The sequence below is a fragment of the Emydura macquarii genome, unplaced genomic scaffold, assembly GCF_026122565.2.
Source record: "Emydura macquarii macquarii isolate MOO-44397 ecotype Brisbane River unplaced genomic scaffold, CSIRO-AGI_Emac_v2 contig_2531, whole genome shotgun sequence".
Lineage (NCBI taxonomy): Eukaryota > Metazoa > Chordata > Testudines > Chelidae > Emydura > Emydura macquarii.
The window spans coordinates 2,923,565-2,942,310 of record NW_027132668.1 but is presented as its reverse complement, the minus strand read 5'-3'; the positions used below and the strand labels follow the sequence as shown (position 1 = coordinate 2,942,310).

Below are 18,746 nucleotides of genomic sequence, written 5' to 3'. Positions count from 1 at the left end.
CTTCCTTCCCCCCCAAATTTAACATACATACATACACATAACCAAGGAAATTCATAATTAAATCTGTTAATTCTTAGGCCCCATAGAACACAGAAAGAGGCTTGTTAATGCTGCACTAAGTGGTATACTTGACTTGGCAGTCTCAGCAGGGAGACCAAGGAGGGAAGGAACATGGAAATTCAACTAGCTTCTCACCTGCAGAGTGGTCTGTCACTCCAGGTTGTGACAGAGGCATATTGGACATGAAGAAGAGAAGAGAAAGTCATACACCATGTGTACTGTTTTGGTTCACAAGCGGAAATCTTCAGCTTCCAATGCACCACTTCCACAAGCAACAAATTCATATCAATAAGTGGTTTGTCGGTACAGCCACTTTTGCCCATATATTAGCACAAGTTTGGATTTCCTTTATGTCTTTTCCTTTCAATAACCATGGTTTATAACCAGGGTGCTACATGGCGAAAGTACAAGCTCCTTCACCACCAATTCAATCTCCATAGAAATTCATGAAAAAACCTAATCAAATTTAGCTCTACAGACAAGACAGTACAACTACAGTGCTTGTACACCATGGAGCACAGAGACTGCACCCCTTCTACATTCCTGGGGCTCACAGCATGCCAAATGGGACAAGGAAAAGGTGTATCCAGGGGCCTGACTCCCCATTCATACTAGCTCTCAGAGCAGAACCAGGTCCTGCACCCCATATAAATGCGGGTGTTCCTCTAGTGTTCTTTTTGACATGTATGGACTCACCAGAAAGTAGGGGTAAAAGTGTGATTGAGCCTTGATTGTTTACTGGCGTTTTTGTCGTACTGAGAACTTCAGTATCAGAGCAGCTGACTAGATCATAGATACATCATTACCTTGAGAAGGGAGAGCTTTCTTTCTTTCTTTCTTTCTTAATCTGATGAGTAATGTATTTCTTTCATGTAGACTGGATCCTCTGGATGCTGATCAGATTTCTGTAGGACCCTGTAAAAAAAAAAAAAAAAAAAAAAAAAAAAAAGCTTTGATAAGGAGGATTTATTCATAATGTGCTGGAGTAGATCTGCGGGACTGGAAATAAGAAGCAAAATGTTAACAGGGACAGTAATTAATCATGGGAAGTGGTGGATTTTTATCACTGGGAGTCCTTACATCAAGATTGGGTCTCTCTTCAAAAGACATGCTCTAGTTCAATCACAAGTTATTAGGTTCAATTTAGGAATGACTGGGTGAAATTCCATGGCCTGTGTTATGTAGGAGGTCAGATCAAATGATCATAAGGGCCTCTTCTGCCTTTAAATCTATTAATCTAGTTAAAATGAATAAGAAAGAAATCAGGCTTGACAAAGTTACCCAATTCAGCCTAGAAGTTCTATGCAATATCTGACGCAACATAAGTGGAAATTAATGTGGAACTCCTGATAGTCCAAAACTAATGAAGTGTAGTTCTACTCTGGAAATGTGACCATTTAAAAATGGCACTTCCATACTTAACAGATCTGTCCCCTTGCTAGTTTCTCTATCCCTTTCTGATTTCTGCTCAGTGCAGGAATAGTATATGGTGGCAAAAGGTAGCCCATATTCTGAAACCATCTTGGAGCCGGTTCAGTCCCAGGGCAACTTAGAATAGCTTCAGTTCTACTGTAAATTTTGCTAGCTTTTAATGATCTCTTTTGGATATTTCTCTTTTGGATATTTTACCAATGAAAGAATAGCCACAGCACAGCACATTTCAGGCACACCTTCACTCTCTCCCATTATGTCCCAGCATGTTACCTACACTGGGAGTAAAGTGACATAAAGAGTCAGAACACAATATAGAATCTTCCTCCCTTTCTGTATTCAGAGTCTTGTCTGCTCACTGAGTCCAAAATAATTTGTTACTGCTTTTATTCCTGTTAACATAATAGAACTAACACAGTTAAGAGATAGTGAGTGAGTTCCCCCTTGTGCAGCAACAGAATTGTTTACTAAATTCAAATACGTTACGGATAGTGGTGTATTCTCCATCACTGACAATTTTTAAATCCAGATTGGATGTTTTTTCTAAAAAAAATACTCTGTGAATTATTTTGGGAAGTTCTATGGCCTGTGTTGTATAGGAGGTCAGAATAGGTGATCACAATGGTCCCTTATGGCCTTGGAATCCATGAATAAATGAATCTATTCCTGTGCAAACCCTTTGGAGGTAGTGGAGATTCACAGGCATTGAAGGCATTATTCGACCTGCAGTGCAAAACCTTTCACCTTACTGGTGATGATCGTGAATGGTATGAACCAAACTTAACTTTTATTCTTCAGATAGAGTTTGAAGAACTGGCAACTGGAAAGTGAGGGAGTCTGAAATCACTGATACACAAAAACATGGAACCCCACAACTTTATTTTAGAGTAATTTTTTCAGAGTAGAACCACATTTTAGGATAACAGAAATAACAAGGTGTAATGGAACTAAATATTATGCAATGGAATTTGTGTTGTCACTATACCTCAAAATTCTATTATGAGATCAGAAGTTCCTAGGGGGAAAAACACTGAAGAATGTAAACTGAAAATGATTTTTTTAAAAAAATCCTTCAAATGCTGGTTTCTTAACTTGTCAAGGACAAACTATTTCCTGAAAAAGCTCTCACTCAGAAATTAATTTAATTCTCCTGCATACAAATAAAAAACCTACAATACTGTGCTTCATTAAACTTTTAAAATAATCCTTGAAAAATACACATTCCAAAACTTGGAGACTGCAAAGATTTTAAATGTGTGCATACATTTCCTCACACAAGTTTTCCCATCAAGACTACTCAGGCCAGGTCTGCCCTACAAACTTATGTTGGTATAACTACATCGCTCAGGGGGTGAAAAATCCAAACCTCTGAGCTACATAGTTATACCAACCTAACCCCTGGTGTAGACAATGCTATGTCAATGGGAGATCTTCTACCGCCAACCTAGCTACCACCTCTCAGGGAGCTAGATTAACTATGCCAATGGCATAGTAGCATCCTCACTAAAGCGCTGCAGAGGCACAGTGCTGTTTGTGAAGATAAGCCCACAAATGAGTAAAATTGTGCAGAAGCAGAAATCATTATAAGTTTATTGTGTATCTATTACGCTGGAAAAAAGGTTGTAATGCCTTGACTATGGCTACGGCTACATTGACGGCGGTAAAGCCACCACTGTCAGATCAATTTCTCTCGATTGATTGAGCGGTCAGTGAAGACCCGCTCAGTCGATCCCACCACCCCAGACAGCATGGAAGTTGCAGTTAAAAAAATGGTGTCCTCCCTGCACTGTGACCTCTCACGCACTGTACACGCAAGGTCACGCCGCAATGAGGATGCCATTTTGCTTTACAAATGGCATCCTCTGGAGTGCATAATCTCACACACATAAGGTGCATGTGAGGTCATGCTGCATGGATGCTACCTTTTTGTAGGCAAAATAGCATCCTCTGTGCGACGTGACCTCGTGCATACGTTGCGTGTGAGGTCACACTGTGTGGAGGAGACCATTTTGTAATATGGTGTCCTCTGCACTCTCGGAATTGCTGTGACCCCATCTGCTGATGAAGTGACTCCACTTGGGGTCACGACACACAGTTTGCTGCCATATAAGCTATGCCAATAGAAATTCAAGCTACTAGTTCACCTTTGACAGTGGCCAACTCTTCCATATTACACATAGTTTAAAGTCCAATCCTGCATGATGCTGAGCATTTCCTGGCAAGACACTAAGCGCCCTCAGCTCTCAATGAGGCAGAATTGAGGCTGCTCAGCATTTTATGGGATTGGTTCTAAATTGTGCAGTGGCAGAAACCATGTTCACTGCAGGAAATGAAAGCCCCTCAAAACATGAGATTTGATTACTCTTATCCTACCCTGTTCAGTCACAGATGTTAATGGTCATTGAATTATTCAGCCATTTACAAAAACAGCACCAATATCTGATCTGACTACATGGTCACACCACAGTGAATTCTACAGGTAGACTGCAAACCATGGGAAGTAGTATTTCTTTTAATTAGTTTTAAATGCATGGGCCATGAAGTGCATGAGTTTTAAAATTATATAATCACTCGGTAAACACAGGACACTGTTGTTTTAAGTATTTCATGAGGCAAAAAGCATCAACCCTCTTGGTATCATTTCTTTCCAGAGTCGGGTTTTCAGAGAAAAACTGACCAAGCTGAAGCATGTGCACATGTAGTGAATCTGACCTCAACAGCAGCAGAAAAGAGCAGTTTTGTTTGTCAGTGGTTGTTCAGTCGGCCATATTACAATGCACTTGAAAATCTGACTTCACCTAGTTACTGCTCTGGCCTGGAGAGAGACATTTTCCCAGGTTTGCATTTCTACCAGTCCGCACAAGGAAATTGACGAGATCCAAATTATGTCTGATGGGGAAAGAGGAATGTATTTAATATAGTTTTTACAAATGAATGAGGGGGAGATGAAGAAAATTATTATGGTATAGTGCTACAGCAGCATCATAAGTATTTTGCTCCCAAGTTGAACTATCAAGCATAAAAGGGCGCATTTGTTTCAGCCTTGCCAGAGCACAGAAAAATCCATAGGTCCTTAGGTGAACTGGCCAAGCTCCCTAAATTCAAGGCAGATGGAAAAAAAGCACATTGTTATGATTTATGTAGTGCCATAATTGTATATGCTACATAGACTAGATGGTCAGTGCCAAACAGAAAACAGGCTCTGGCCTCAGCAATCTAAAGGTCTGCACAACTAACTACATACAGCACAAGACAAGGCAGAACACAGAGTGCAGTGTGGGCGTCAGAGTTAGAATGCTGTAAATTAGAAAGACACACATTTGTAATTGGCATTGCTGACAAAGAAGTGGCACTAAAGTTACAGATGGAGTCAGAGCTGATGCTGGAACAAGCAGCCTAAATAGCTTGTCACTCTAAGCTCATTAAGTAGTAAAATGCAGATCAGGGAACAGCTAAGCAGCTGGGTCAGGTTGTTCATTGGCTAATTTAGTCTAAACAAGAAAGAGGGAAGGAATGAAACATGTTCCAGAAGAGTAAAAGAAAACAAGGAACTAGCAGAAGTGTAGGGGTGCCATCCACTTGCTGCAGTCAGAAGCACAGCTTGAAAGCAAACCGCCAAGCACACAGTGAAAAAGTGCAGGAAATACAATAAATTGAGTTCTGACAGTCTCCAACTTCTTGGAGTCCAAGAGCCAAATTTTGTGTGCATGCCAGACTTAGATACACAAACATCCGAATGTTGAAGACAAGCACAGGTATCCACACAAGCACTGGAGTACATGCATGCCTAAATTGAGCATGTGCAAATTTGTGCAATGAATTTGGAAATCGTGGCACAAATTGTCATCTTCTCAGTAACTGAAATCTGAACCACCACCACCACCACCACCACCTTCAGAATATCTCAAGATGAAACAATCTAGAGCTCTCTTTTCCCAGAATTAAAAGCTTCTTGCTCATGCCATGGAAGAATAACTCCTATAGAGATTTACTGTCAGAATCCTATGGCTCTGCAGCCTCAACTAGCTTTGAATCTCCATGGCAGCACTGTGAGAATGGTATGATCCACCCCATTGCTGCCTTCAGCCTCTCCCACTCAGTGAACATTCCACTTAGCCCCCAGCCCCTCCACTTGCAGGTATCTAGCTTCCACATATGGACCTCAGTGTGGCCCCGTGTAGGCAGGTGAGCACCATGAAGGCATATAACCCTCCTTTCTCACTCAAGGAGTGAAATCTGGCCTCAGTTTTTATTCAGTCTTGATTCAGGCAAACTTCATTGAAGGGAGTAGGACTTTGTCCGAATGAGGACTATGAACTAGTCCGAATGAGGACTAGATGAGGCTGTGGATCAACTTTAAGATTTTTTTGTGTGTGTGTGGACCAAACAGGTCTCACTTGTCCATACATAATTTATTAAAATTATACAAAAATGTTTTAAAAGGAGCATTATTTTTAGGAGGAATTTACACATGAAGGGGGACACTGAGAATTATGACACGGTATGATTCTGTAGAACAATATCTGTGCAGAAAACCAGGTGAGGGGAGGCACCAGAACCTCAATGAAGATTGCCAGTGCCTCTCACAGAACCCCTTGGGCTCCTCAGGGACCACGTGAAATCTATCAGAACTGGGTACAAGTGCTGCAACTCCATGGGAAATCGCCATGCTTCTGACAGGAGGTCGTGAGGAGATCTTTATAGAGATTTATTATTATTTAGCTGTATTGTCGTAGCGCCTAGGAGCCCCAGTCATGGACCAGGACCTCAGTGTGTTAGGTACTGTACAAGCAGAGAACAGAAAGACAATCCCCAAAAGACTACAGTTTAGAATCCAAGCATAAGATGAGAGCCAATGGACAGATACCGACAGACCACTAGGGGAGTACAAGTAAACAATGGAACAATGTTGGTCACTATGATAGGCTGTGATGTCAGCACACCAGAAGTCTAACTGTTTCTACCCCAATTTCTACTCCAGAGTCCCTTTCCACAGGTTTTAATGCCCCCATCTTGTATTCTGAATATTGCCAGTTTCCCTGTATTTTTCTGCACATTTCACACCCCCTTTTATATATTTACACTGAATAAATGTGTCAATGCTTCTAGAAGGGCAAAATGATATTTAGATTTGACAGAAAGGGAGTTAAAAATGGAGAGCTTTCTCCTGTGTGTGAACTGTTATAATGTTCTATTATCCCTGCAGGGATGGAGAGAAATTCTTGTAAATATTACTTATTTAACAGAATATTCTTAAACAACCTATCAAACTACTTAGTGAAATCATAGGAACAAATCATGAGAGACTTGTGAATTAAAACGATTAAGGCTAGTTTAATTTTACTAAATCAAGACATTTCCCCAACACCATAATAAGGATTTTGGTTATATATTCCTGAAATAAATCCCAGATCAATTTTCTGACATTATGCCACAATTCTTTTAATGTAGGATATAGCCAGCAGATATGAATGTAACTCTGTATATATCACAATATTCCTTCTTCTATTCTGTTGTAGATTTTATGCTTAGTTTTTAAAACTCTTGCATTAAAATATCTAATCAATGTTTTCTATATAAATATTTCCATAAAGAGGGAGGTGTATCAGATAACCTCTATTTTTGTAGAATAAAACACACTTTACTATTAGCAATTCTTTTTAATAAAAAAATTAATGACTAAAGTGAACAAGATTTGGGTAAAATTCTAAATGCTTAAAATGGAACACCCAAGAAATGATTGGGTCATCCTGGTATTTTGATTCTGAAAGGCACAATGAGACTAACTTACTTGTTTTTTGATGCAAGTTTATAGACACCTCGTTTACATATTTCCATCCAGCATGGCATAGACAGATCAATGTTAAATCAGTGAGATTACTTGAGGAGCAAAACACTATGCAGCATGAATGAGGCTATCAGAATATGGCCCAAGGTGAGTCAGCAATGGGCCACAGTGAGTAAGCAATGGTTTTCAGTTCATAGAGTGGCCACATCAAAGCATAGGATGGCCTTGTGGGTAAACCATAGCATGGCAAATCAGTAGTTTTGGGTTCTATTTCCATCTTGACTACAGGTTTGCAGTAGAATCCTAGCTATACTGAAGTAATTTATTTCAACAGGCTTAGTATTTAGTCCTTATCTTTTAACCTTGGTAAGCCAATGAGGCCAACATTTCCACACGTGCAGGGTGCCTTCATTTTTGGGTGTCTAATACAAGAGTGTCTGAAGCTGGGCACCCAGAAATGAGGCATCCCCCAAATTAGTGGGCACTTTTGAAAAAATGAGGCCCCTCTCTCTCGAATCCTCACCTTCCCATATGCTAAAGGGGATAATAATATTTACCCATCTCACAGAAGGAGCTGAAAATCATTAATATTTGTAGTGTACTTTGAAACTACTGAATGAAAAGAGCTCTATAAATGCGAACTATTGTCAGTCTTTTAAACTAATAGAACATTTGCACTTGTTTCAAGAAAAGTCTCTTTTTATGCTATTTGTTTATATTGGCAACTTGTGTGTGTTTATGTGCAGCAAAAGTTAATAAAAAGAGATTTATTAAATAAACAACAATGCTAAAATTGCTCCAGTAGGAAAATCAGTACATTGACTTAATGGATGGTCATATCAAAGTTATGAAAAATACTTCATGTACATTTAATATACTGAAAATACTTGAAGCTTTTAAATGACAGAGTGGAAGTTCATTAGCTTTATTAAATAAAACCATCCTGGGAGTAGCACTTTCAGAGCTTCACATGCTTTATATACCAAGTCAATTTAAAGCAATACATTTCTTAGAGGAAAGTCAGCCAAAAATCTCTAACAAGCTGTGGAAATCTTCTAAAAATCATGACTCAGGCTCCAGTTTAGAAAACAATTTTAGCATGTACCTAATCCCACTGAAGTCTTGAATAGACCTCTTCACATGCTTAAAGTTAGACCTAGTACCACTTGAAGGTTATACTGGTAAAACTATGTCAGTTGGAGGTGTGACTTTTTAATCAGTATAGTTAAAGCAGTATAACCCCCCTATTTAGACAAAGTTAAATCAATATAAAAGTGATTTATACCAGTATAGTTATTTCCATTCCCATTTGGGAATAACTATACCATTGGTTAAAGGGATAAACTTTCTCGCGTGGACAAAACCTAAATCACTTGTTTAAGTACCATGCTGAATTGGAGCTCTAGTCCTCAGATTTTTTTCCTCAGATTTCTGAGCACAGCCCCTGAAATATGGATGGTGTGCAAAACCTTCTGGCTTTCTCTCCACTTTGTTTTAGGAATTGCCCTCCAAAGAGCCTGCTGAGTGTGATGAAAAACATAATATAGGGCAAATGGATTTAAAAGTAGAGCTTGATGGAAACTGGATTTTCCCTTTTGCAAGAAATTCTTCAACTTTAACATTTTTCTGTTCTAAGATGAATTTTAAAAAAGTGCCGAACCAGGAAAAAATCAAACAATATTACACTTTGGGTAGAAATATTTTATTTTGATAAAATTGAACCATTTTTTGTTCTGATGTTGACCTTTTAAAACTCTTTGCATTTTCTTATATAAACACAATTTCATTTCGAAAAGTTATTTTGAAATGAAAAATGGAAATGTTCCTTTCCAAATAATGCCAAAGCGGGGACACGAAGGTGTTATCAAAATGCTTGGTTTTTTTCCCCTCCCATGAAGTTTTATCAAATCACATTTTTCTAAACGTTTCAGTTTCAATTAAAATGGTATTATTCATCAAAAAAACATTTCAACTAAGAAAAAAAAATCAACCAGCTCTACTTCAAAGTCACTTGCAATGACACAGGGGGATGTAATTGCCCTCTGGAGGAGTGTTCAACCTCAGGAAACGTAGTCTTACCCTGTTGCCTTTCCTGAGGTTTCTACTACTCTGGGACAACTTAGATTAGTGATTAGGGCACCTGGTCATGCCGCTTCCCCTCTCAGCCATCAGTTTTTATAGTACTATGACTGGTTCCAGATCCCTTGGCTGAGCTGGGATCATTGGTGACCTGTGTTGCTGCAACCCCTCTCTAGAGAGACTCTGAGAACCCTGCACCCTGGGACATGCAAGAAAAATTCAGTGTATTCCAGGGATGAACCAAGTGTATGGCTGTCACATTTATCACTTCACAACCATGACAAAAACATTGTTTTAATGGAATTAATCTTTAATGGAATTAAGTGTTTGTGTATTGCCTGGCTTTATTTTGCACAATGAAATGAAAGGAAATCTATAACAATAGATCATATGAACCCAAAAATCTATGATGCTAGAGAGAGTTATTCTGAACTAGAAAACCAAACTGAAATCTGTATGTTCCTAATCAGAGAAATTATATCTGGCAGTTCAATTATATGTGCAATTACTGATACTTCAGGCAGAGCAGATGTAAAAATCCACAATGTTTCTCACTAATTCTGTGAAACTTTAGTGTATAGCTATGGATCCAAAATTAATTATTTTTACCCTTTCAATTTCATCATGAAGGTGTTACTCTTTTCCTCATGGTACTTTTCAGTCTGCAAAATTCTAGACTCCAGCATAAGGAAAGGCTTAGGTAGCACTTCTCTTTCTGAAGAATGCTCTCCCATTACACTGCACAATAGTTATGCTAATTGATATTTTATTATTTGTGTTGAGGTAGCACCTAGGAGTCCCAGTCCTGGAATAGGCCCTCACTGTGACAAATGCTGTTCAAACACATAAGAAAATGGTGAACCCTGTCCTAAGGAGCTTACAATCAAATTAAACATAGAAAGTGATTTAAATGGTCCAGACAATCTCAATAGTTCTCTACAGTTCACCAATACCAATGTTCAAGAAGAGATGCAGTTAACTCCCTTCCTCCCAAGACTGACTAGAGCATATTGCATTTCGTTTTACATTATACTGTATTATTTGTTTGCTTCATCTTTGCCTGGTCCCACTAGCCAGCATTGGCGATGTAAACCTGCAGAGCATGTGCAATCGATGCAACTTTTACAAACCAACTGGCTTGGTCTGACAGTCTTTGTTTGAATCAGAGAGTTTTTCTTCTCCTCAGAGGACTGCCTGCCACACCTGATGAGCCTCACCTGCACAATATTATTTGTGTGTATTTATTTTTGTTTAATATTAAATATTTGTTATTTTATTCCAGTAGTGCCCACAAAGTACTACATATTGTCCAAATACACAGGACAAAACAATCTCTGCCTTAAAGACATGCCCATGAAAAAAGAAAAGCCACATATGGAATGGGCGGGAGAGTTGTATAATCAAACTAAGTGGAATTTCATATTACCTACAATTCTCCACACGGTCACTCCACCACAGTAACATAAATTGCCACTGTATGTGCGTGTGCAGATACATGTTAGACTAACAGGGAGCAACCCCTATATCCCTAATACTTATCTTTATAAAAGATTCTTTTTTTGTGTCTTTTTTTGAGAAACTAACATCTCTAATTGTTTACAACAGACTTTGGCAGAAATGTGCTGTTTCTTTATCCTGTGAAATTCTTTTTGAATTTTACTGAGGTAAACTATGAAAAGCACTGTTTCCCTACCACCACTTGTATTATCAAAATTTGACAGTGTGCCAAAATAATAACTGAACATGAACATTTAAGGCTGCACCCAAATAAACATAAACATAGCAGATAAGATACTTGAAATACCTGGGAGATATTGGAACAGCTGTAATGGAGAGGGAACTCCGACCAACCACCCCTGACTTAATACATGACCAAGCAACTCATCCCCCCATCTTTGGCACCAATGAGACAAGAGCTCCTACAGCTCCCAATTGGGAAAAGGGGTGGGGAGGAGAGAGAGGCAAGGAAGGCTGGTCTGGGCTCCCAATGAACCTGACCAAACCCTGGATCAAGCACCTGGCCCAGCAGTCCTCACCCCACTGAGAAAACTGCCTTTTCCTGCTTAAAACCTTATAGCCTGGGTGGCGGAAGTCTGGGCCTCAGTCCTCAAAGTGTGTGGTTCAAATACTGATGATGATGCATAATGGAGGGTTGTTATAGTTGCACATGATAGAAATTGATTTTACCCTTTTCCTTTACAAAATAAGTAGAGAAAATTGCATTAAAACAGTTTTTAGAAGTTATTTAGAATGCAAAGTTGAGCACTGAAAAATTAAGAAATGCCAAAATTAACATTGCCTGGCCATGTGTTTCATGTGGAAGTCTTTATATACTATATTTTGCCAGGATCCCTTGCTTCACAGTGGGACAGGATGAATGCACAAGGGAGCAGCATTCACTTTGCATAGGTAACCTTAAATTTCTTGGTTCCCACAACTTCTGAGTGCTAGTTTGCAATCTAAACAAAGTTCTTTTAAGGTTGGGTTTAACTGTAGGTAACTATATATATATTTCTTAAAGGGCCTGATTTATATATATTCAAGAGTGATAGTCATTTTTAAGAAGCCTGATATACAGATGACAGGTGCCTAGTACTCTCTGAAAATCAGGCTCCTTTAAGAAATTTCAAGTTAAACCATTAAGATTACACCAACTCCACCCTTGTGAGGCTCCATGGAAGTCATGGGGACAAACTCAAGTGGATTAAGTTCCTGTTGTGGTGGGGAAAAGGAGTACTTTTTACCTTGTGCAAGATTCAGTTTTTAATTAGTAGACGAGGGAATCCTCTTTCCTATGAGGTTTAATTGATAAAAATTGCTAAAAAAAAAAAGGCTTAAGAATGGAATGTCAGAGTTTAAGGCCAGAAATGACCTCTAGATCATCTGGTCTGACCTCCTGTATAGCACGTCACCGGCATCACACACTAAACCCAACAACCTAAATTAAACCCAAGTATTACAGTCCACAAGAGACTGGACTATTATGTACCACAAGAAAATAACAGGAGGTCCCAAGGTGCACCAATGCCCGAGGCCCCTGCAATGGCAGGGAAATGATTAAGAGGGATATACCCAGTTAAGCCTGGCAGGAGACCTGCATAAGAACATAAGACCAGCCATACTTGGTCAGACTAATGATTCATCTTGCCCAGTATCTTATCTTCCCACTGTGGCCAATGCCAGGTGCTTCAGAGGCAATGAACAGAACATCACCAAGTAATCTATCCCGTCGCCCATTCCCAGTCTCTGGCAAACAGCAATCCCTGCCCATCCTGGCTACCCATTGATGGACCTATCCTCCATGGACTTATCTAGTTCTTTTTTGAACTGTGTTATAGCCTTGGCCTTCACAACATCATCTGGCAAGGAGCACCCACATGCTGCAAAAGAGGTGATCCGCCCTTCCCTCCATTGTCACTGCCAATCTGACCTGAGGGAAAATTATTTCCCAACCCCACATATGTCAATCAGTTAGACCCTGAGCAATGTGTTAAGTATTAATTAAGCACTTCCAGGCAGATGGCATATGGAGAAAGAATATTCTTATGGATCTTTCTTTTCTTTCTATAGCAGGTCATGAGAAGGAAATAAGAAGAAAAAGAACCCAAAACAGAGGACATCTAAAGGGGCTGTTTAGTTGTAAACAGAGAGATTGTGGCCTGGATTATAATATTTGTTTAACTAAATTCAGGTGCAACTCTCTAAATCAGAGACGTTCCACTGAGGTAAAACTCTAATGGCCACAGCATGCAAACAGAGATGTTAGATAAAAAACATAAAATACTTTCTAGAAGGTTGCAGTGTAACACTGCTTTTATTGTAGGAATCCAGAATGATAATACATGATAATCAAAAACAGGGAAAAACAAAGCAGGCTGCTCCCTAAGACAGTAAAGCACCACTTATCGCCACCTGGTTTTAAGCTAAGTTTTTCTATATTGATTCTGACTGAATGGTTTCTTACAGAATCCAATAGCCTACAAGTAGGAGCAGAAACCCCCCTACGAATTCAAGTAACAATCTACAATGCCAGCACAGTTGTATGTGTTTTTCTTATAAATGATGCTTTAACCCTTATGATTCAATGTAAATGAATACCAATAAAATCAGACTCTATATAGTTGTAATTGTTTCTATTGAAATAGCACTGGTAATTTACCAAGTGCTTTAATGAATGGTTAGTTCTTGACCCCTCAGAGTTTACATTATAAAGAAAGAGACAGATGGAGAGTAGGGGAAAGAATAGAAAAAGAAATTCTTCACTTATCCAAAGTGATCTATAAGAATCAGTGGTTCCCAACCTGTGGCTGGGGGCCAAAAGTAACCCACGGCTCCCCTCCTGCTGGCTGCAGAAGGGAGCCGCTAACTAAGGACCCAGGCAGAGCGTGTTTCCGTGGTGCTAAAAGATGGGTGCAGGCTTCTTGTTGCAGCCAGGGGATGGGACATAAGCGCTTCTCTCCCCATCTGTAGAATGGCAAAGCGCTCTGCCTAGGTTCATAGGTGCTGGGGTCTCTGGAGCCAGAGAGAAGGGAGCACTGATCCCAGGTGGAGCGCATGGGGCTACAGGACGCATGTGGTTTCCCTGCTGCACAGCCAGAGAGACAGGCGATCAATGAGAGGGAGGCAGCGTCTTCGCTCAACTCCTCCTGTCTGGCAGCAAGTGAGGGATGAGGGGAGGGCTGCTGGTGAAGACTGGTGGCCTTTCAGAGTTGTAACAATGATATCTGTGGCCCTGGAGTCAAAAAGGTTGGAAACCACTCACTAGAATCATAAAATTCTCTTAGACTTGTCTGGATTATCTAGAGTAACAAGGCAAAAGCATATGTGATTTGCCCATTAAAGAGAACACACCTACTGGTGGTGCTTTCTCTTTGTCTTCTGCTAACAGCTCAGCTCTTACTTCTTACAAAAAGCTTATGTCTAGGCATTTTTCTAGTCAAAATAGCTCTTTATGTCCTCTTTCCTTATCCACCACTAATAAGATCTGCTAATAGCCTTGCTTCCTGCAAAGAAGTAGCTATTGAGATGACCTTCTCACCATTCTAAAATTTCCATTACAAGAGGGTACATCAACCTCTTTCTCGTTTTGATAACATTTTTACATTGTGTCTAGATCTGTTACCTTTCTAATTTATATGCAGCATTTTGTTTTGCCTTTTTTTAAAAATGTGTAGTTTCCTTTGACTAAATCCCACCCAAATATGATTTAAATGAACTTCTCCAGGTGATAATTTATGTAAGTTTCAGCCCAGATAATTTAAATATAAACACTCTTCCCAGTGAAACTAACACTAGCTGATCTATACCAATGTGAATAGTATTGCACACAAATAAATTTCTATATGAAGAAGCACAGAGACAAAGTTGTTCTGTAGATGAGTTACACCTTCTTTTCTACTTGGATTTTGTTATAATTAACCTGCACAGTTTTAGTTACGTTTTAATACTTCACTAAAAGTTAATAAAAAGAAGAGTAAACAATTATACATTGAACAATTGTTTAAAATTAAACTGTTTGTTCTCATTACCTTAAAGAGTCCTTATCTGTATAAAGAATATCAATAAGCCCATTTTAAAAAATTATGAAATTATATAAATCAAACATTTCTGCTCATTCCTTAGTGCTCCGTGGCTTAAATTCTAAGAGTCCTTCTGACTTTGATATTTGACATAAGTTTGACAAAGCTGGACTTCGGTGGCATTTCACTTTTTTTAAAAGAATTGGAGATATTTTTGAGACTAGACACTCGATGCATAGCTAGAAGTTTTGTTCTCCAAACCCAAAATGAGCTCATGAAAGCATTCAAACTGAGTCACCTAGAGACTTAACCATTTTTTTCTTACAGCCATAAAGAAATCTCTAAATAACAGACAAGGACTACTTGTAAATATCTTTGACTTATGCTTCCTCTTAGGAGAATGGTGCACAGTTCTTCAAAAGTCCATGAAATCCATTTAAAAATTCAGCAACTTACTTAAAAAATGGGGGTGAAATCCTGGCTCTGTTGAAGTCAATGGGAGTTTTGTCAAATTACTTCATTAAGGCCAGGATTTCATCTTGGGTACTATTATAACTCCCAGCCCTGTCCCTCCCACTTCTTCCAATAGCTAGATTTCACGGGGGAGGTCTGATTTCATGGTCCATGACACATTTTTCATGGATGTGAATTTGGTGGGGCCCTATATATATCACAAGTATACAATGTCATAAGGTGAATAGAAATTTACCACTAATCAATAGGTAATCTAATGCTATCTGACAACTTAATTTTGGATATTAAATCCTTTTTCCTAGGGATTCCACGGCTACTGAAGCAACTTTAAGTCCAAGTCTAACATTTGGACCATTGTACTAATTCTATCTCTGAAAATACAGTTCCCAACAGATTTTCTTCACAGAAGCGTGACACAAGACCTCAAGATTTGGACTGCAGGACATGCAGCTTTTGGAAACCTTTTCTCTGACAGGAATCTTGCTCTGTACACAAGAATATGAGGAAGGCCCAAATTCAATACAAGGTTTTGAAACAATGTTTTGCTCCTCTACCCCATATCTGCTTATTCTTTTTCTAAAACAGACTATCCAAAGAAAAACTCTAAAAAACAAACCTCTTCGGGTTCTGCAGCTTGCAACATTTATATACGCTGAGACTATTTAGGATCTTTGGCAATTGAGCCTAGAGTTTCAAAGTATCCAGAAAGTCAGAGAAAGAACCAGTCTATCCAGAGTTGACTGGACTGGCCTTGGCTTCATGGGTAAAGTGTGAGGTCAAGGGGTCTGTCTGGACTGAACAAAATCTGGCCATGGAAAAAGTAGTATGTGACATTTTGTTGGATCTGAGCCCTTTTTAATTTTAAATCCTTCCTGTCTAAACATTTGACAATCACTGCTGTTGACATTTGTATTTCACCTGGATGGCTTCATTAGCCTATGAAACTATTGTGAGAGGCATTAAATATTTTTTCTATATGGTTTATAAAAGGTTGCACTATACAATAGCTGGAGTAACAGCAACCCAACTCCATTTCGCCTGTTACTTCGGGTGCTGACATTAATTTTGATCAGTAACATACCCATATACATTTTGGCACAATAAAATGCAAATTAAAAAAAAAAAAAAAGGATTTCATTCTTCTCGTATCATTAACTCTTCTCATATGACCTCTCTTCATGTAAAAAAAGAGAAGGCCTATTCCACAACCAAATTTACCCTAGCAACCACAATATCTTGTCAGCTACTTTACTAGAAATACTAATGGACTCCATTATGAACTTTCAGCTAGTCTCTGTTGACTTCTAATTATTTGAACTGGAGTACTAATAGCCCTGTAAATCACAACTCGTTGTCCTGTTCCAAAACTCAGCGAGCCAACTAGAACTATATGACTTTTTCCACTGGAATTTCCATTATGGCATTAAGTTTGTTGTTGTTTTTACTAATTTGGGGTATTGGGGAGGGGAGGGAAAGAGAGAGAGAAGAAAAAAGTATGACTGAAAAATGAATTGAAGCAGAAACCTATTTTTATAAAATACTTTTTCTATTATATAAGCTACTCTACATATGTAGAAGTAAGGGGCTTTCCCCTGGATGGTTTTATAGCTTCCAAAAATAGTCCCACATATCACAACCAAAGTTAATGAAGCCAGAATTTACCATGAAAAGCAGCTCAAATAAGCACCTGGAGAGAGTTCGCACCTACTAATGTCCTAAGTAAGTAGAGATGCAACCCTGCTCCTTGTTTGTTACCCACAAAATAAAAATTGGCTCACATCTTTGCTTATTACCTGAAACAAACCTGAATCTTTTAAAGGTCTGAATCAGCTCACTTAATAACTTCCTGTCTGTTCTCCTCCTCATCAGATGGCCTCTGAATACAAACAAACTTCAATAACCTCATGACATCCTAAATCGCTACAGTTGCAGAAGAGTTGGAGGGCCCACAGTACCACCTTCAATGAGAATTGCACAATGTTCAGGGATTTGCTGTGCTCCTTGATCCCACAGGACATCAGAGCAAACATACATTTAAGGTGAGATTTCAATCACTAAAACTAGGAAGAATCACGAAACAAAAATACTGTTGCCTAAGAAGCAGAAAGATAGTCTCCTCCCAATATTTCTGCAATTAGGAGAATGCTTCAGAGCTGTTATGGAGCAAGCTGACACTGGACAATAAAAGAAATCTAAGGCGTAAGGCTATTAATGGGCTAAAACATAAGGCATTCTAAATTCCTCCTCTTAAACCCATTCATAAGCCATCAAAATAACATAGGGAGAAAGATAAAGAAGAATTCAAAGGCAAGGTTCACACTGCTCAGCTGGCTGTTCCTACCTTCCACTCTATTATTACAAAAGTAAAGATCTACACACTTTTATCTCATAGGAGTATTTTTTTTCTCCTGGTTTAACTTTTTCAATATTGCCAAACCCAAGCATTCAAAAAATCATGAGAGTAGCTTAAAAAATTTATAAACACACTGTTTTTGTGTTCTTTTATTTACCTTCCAGCTTCTGAGCCTCTCAGGTTCACTTGTGTCATGTACTCAAGCTTTTTTATGTAACCATAAACTCTAGAAACTTTTTATTTTAAATGAAAGTTGAGTGTCTCATGTTTTCATATGACTCCAGGAGGTAGGACTTTAAGAAGACCACTAAATATCATGATACTCACAATAAAATTATGAGACTTGGCAAGACTGATTTTCTTCTGATCCTGTATTTGTTGAAGGACTCCATTTTAGGTCATGTGAGGGCAATGGTTTGTGAGTGATGCTATTTATATCCTCACACAGCACCATCTGGTGTTAGGAACAAAGCACTGTATCTTCCCAATGAGTGGGAAATAATGTTGGTCAAAAATTACAACTTTTAGAATGTCATAATTTTTTTCATAGAAATGTCAAAATTTGGAGAAATAATGACTACTCTATAAATTGGTTGAGAAATAGCAAAAAGCTTTTGTGACAACTTTTGCAAAAAATGTTTATCAAAATTTTTAATTTTTTCAATCAGCTTTAATGAGAAATTGCCAATCTATAGTTTGTTGTTGCTGTTTGAGTGTTTTATTTTCTTGATTGCCAGTTTGTTTCTTCATACATACTTGATGACCTTAACCCTTTGTTTCCTCCTAATTAGAGGAAACTAAGATGGCAAATTATTTTCAATGATTAAAATAAAATAAAAACACACAAGTGGAAAATTATGGGGGCGGGGAGGGGAAATAGGTTGGTAGGATAATTGGCTGAAGCAAAAGGGAGATGAATCCAAGGGACTAAAAAACTGGATCTGGAGTTCTTGCATTCTTATTCAGTAAAGCAGGGCTTTAGGAAGAGGTGGCTATATGTAAAGAAATTACAGTACCTGACTGACTCCTTGTTACTGGAAAT

At 38.7% G+C, this 18,746-nt stretch overlaps 1 long non-coding RNA gene across 1 annotated transcript in view; it reads right to left on the bottom strand.

Annotated features, from left to right (window-relative positions):
* LOC137163352 (uncharacterized) overlaps nucleotides 1–18,102 on the bottom strand; it is a 92,851-nt gene extending 74,749 nt beyond the window's left edge. The window contains exons 1-2 of the long non-coding RNA XR_010922692.1: nucleotides 18,032–18,102; nucleotides 867–975 (exon numbers count right to left, since the gene is read on the bottom strand). This is a non-coding gene — a long non-coding RNA (uncharacterized lncRNA). The remainder of the gene's footprint in view (nucleotides 1–866; nucleotides 976–18,031) is intronic.
* Nucleotides 18,103–18,746: the final 644 nt, after the last annotated feature.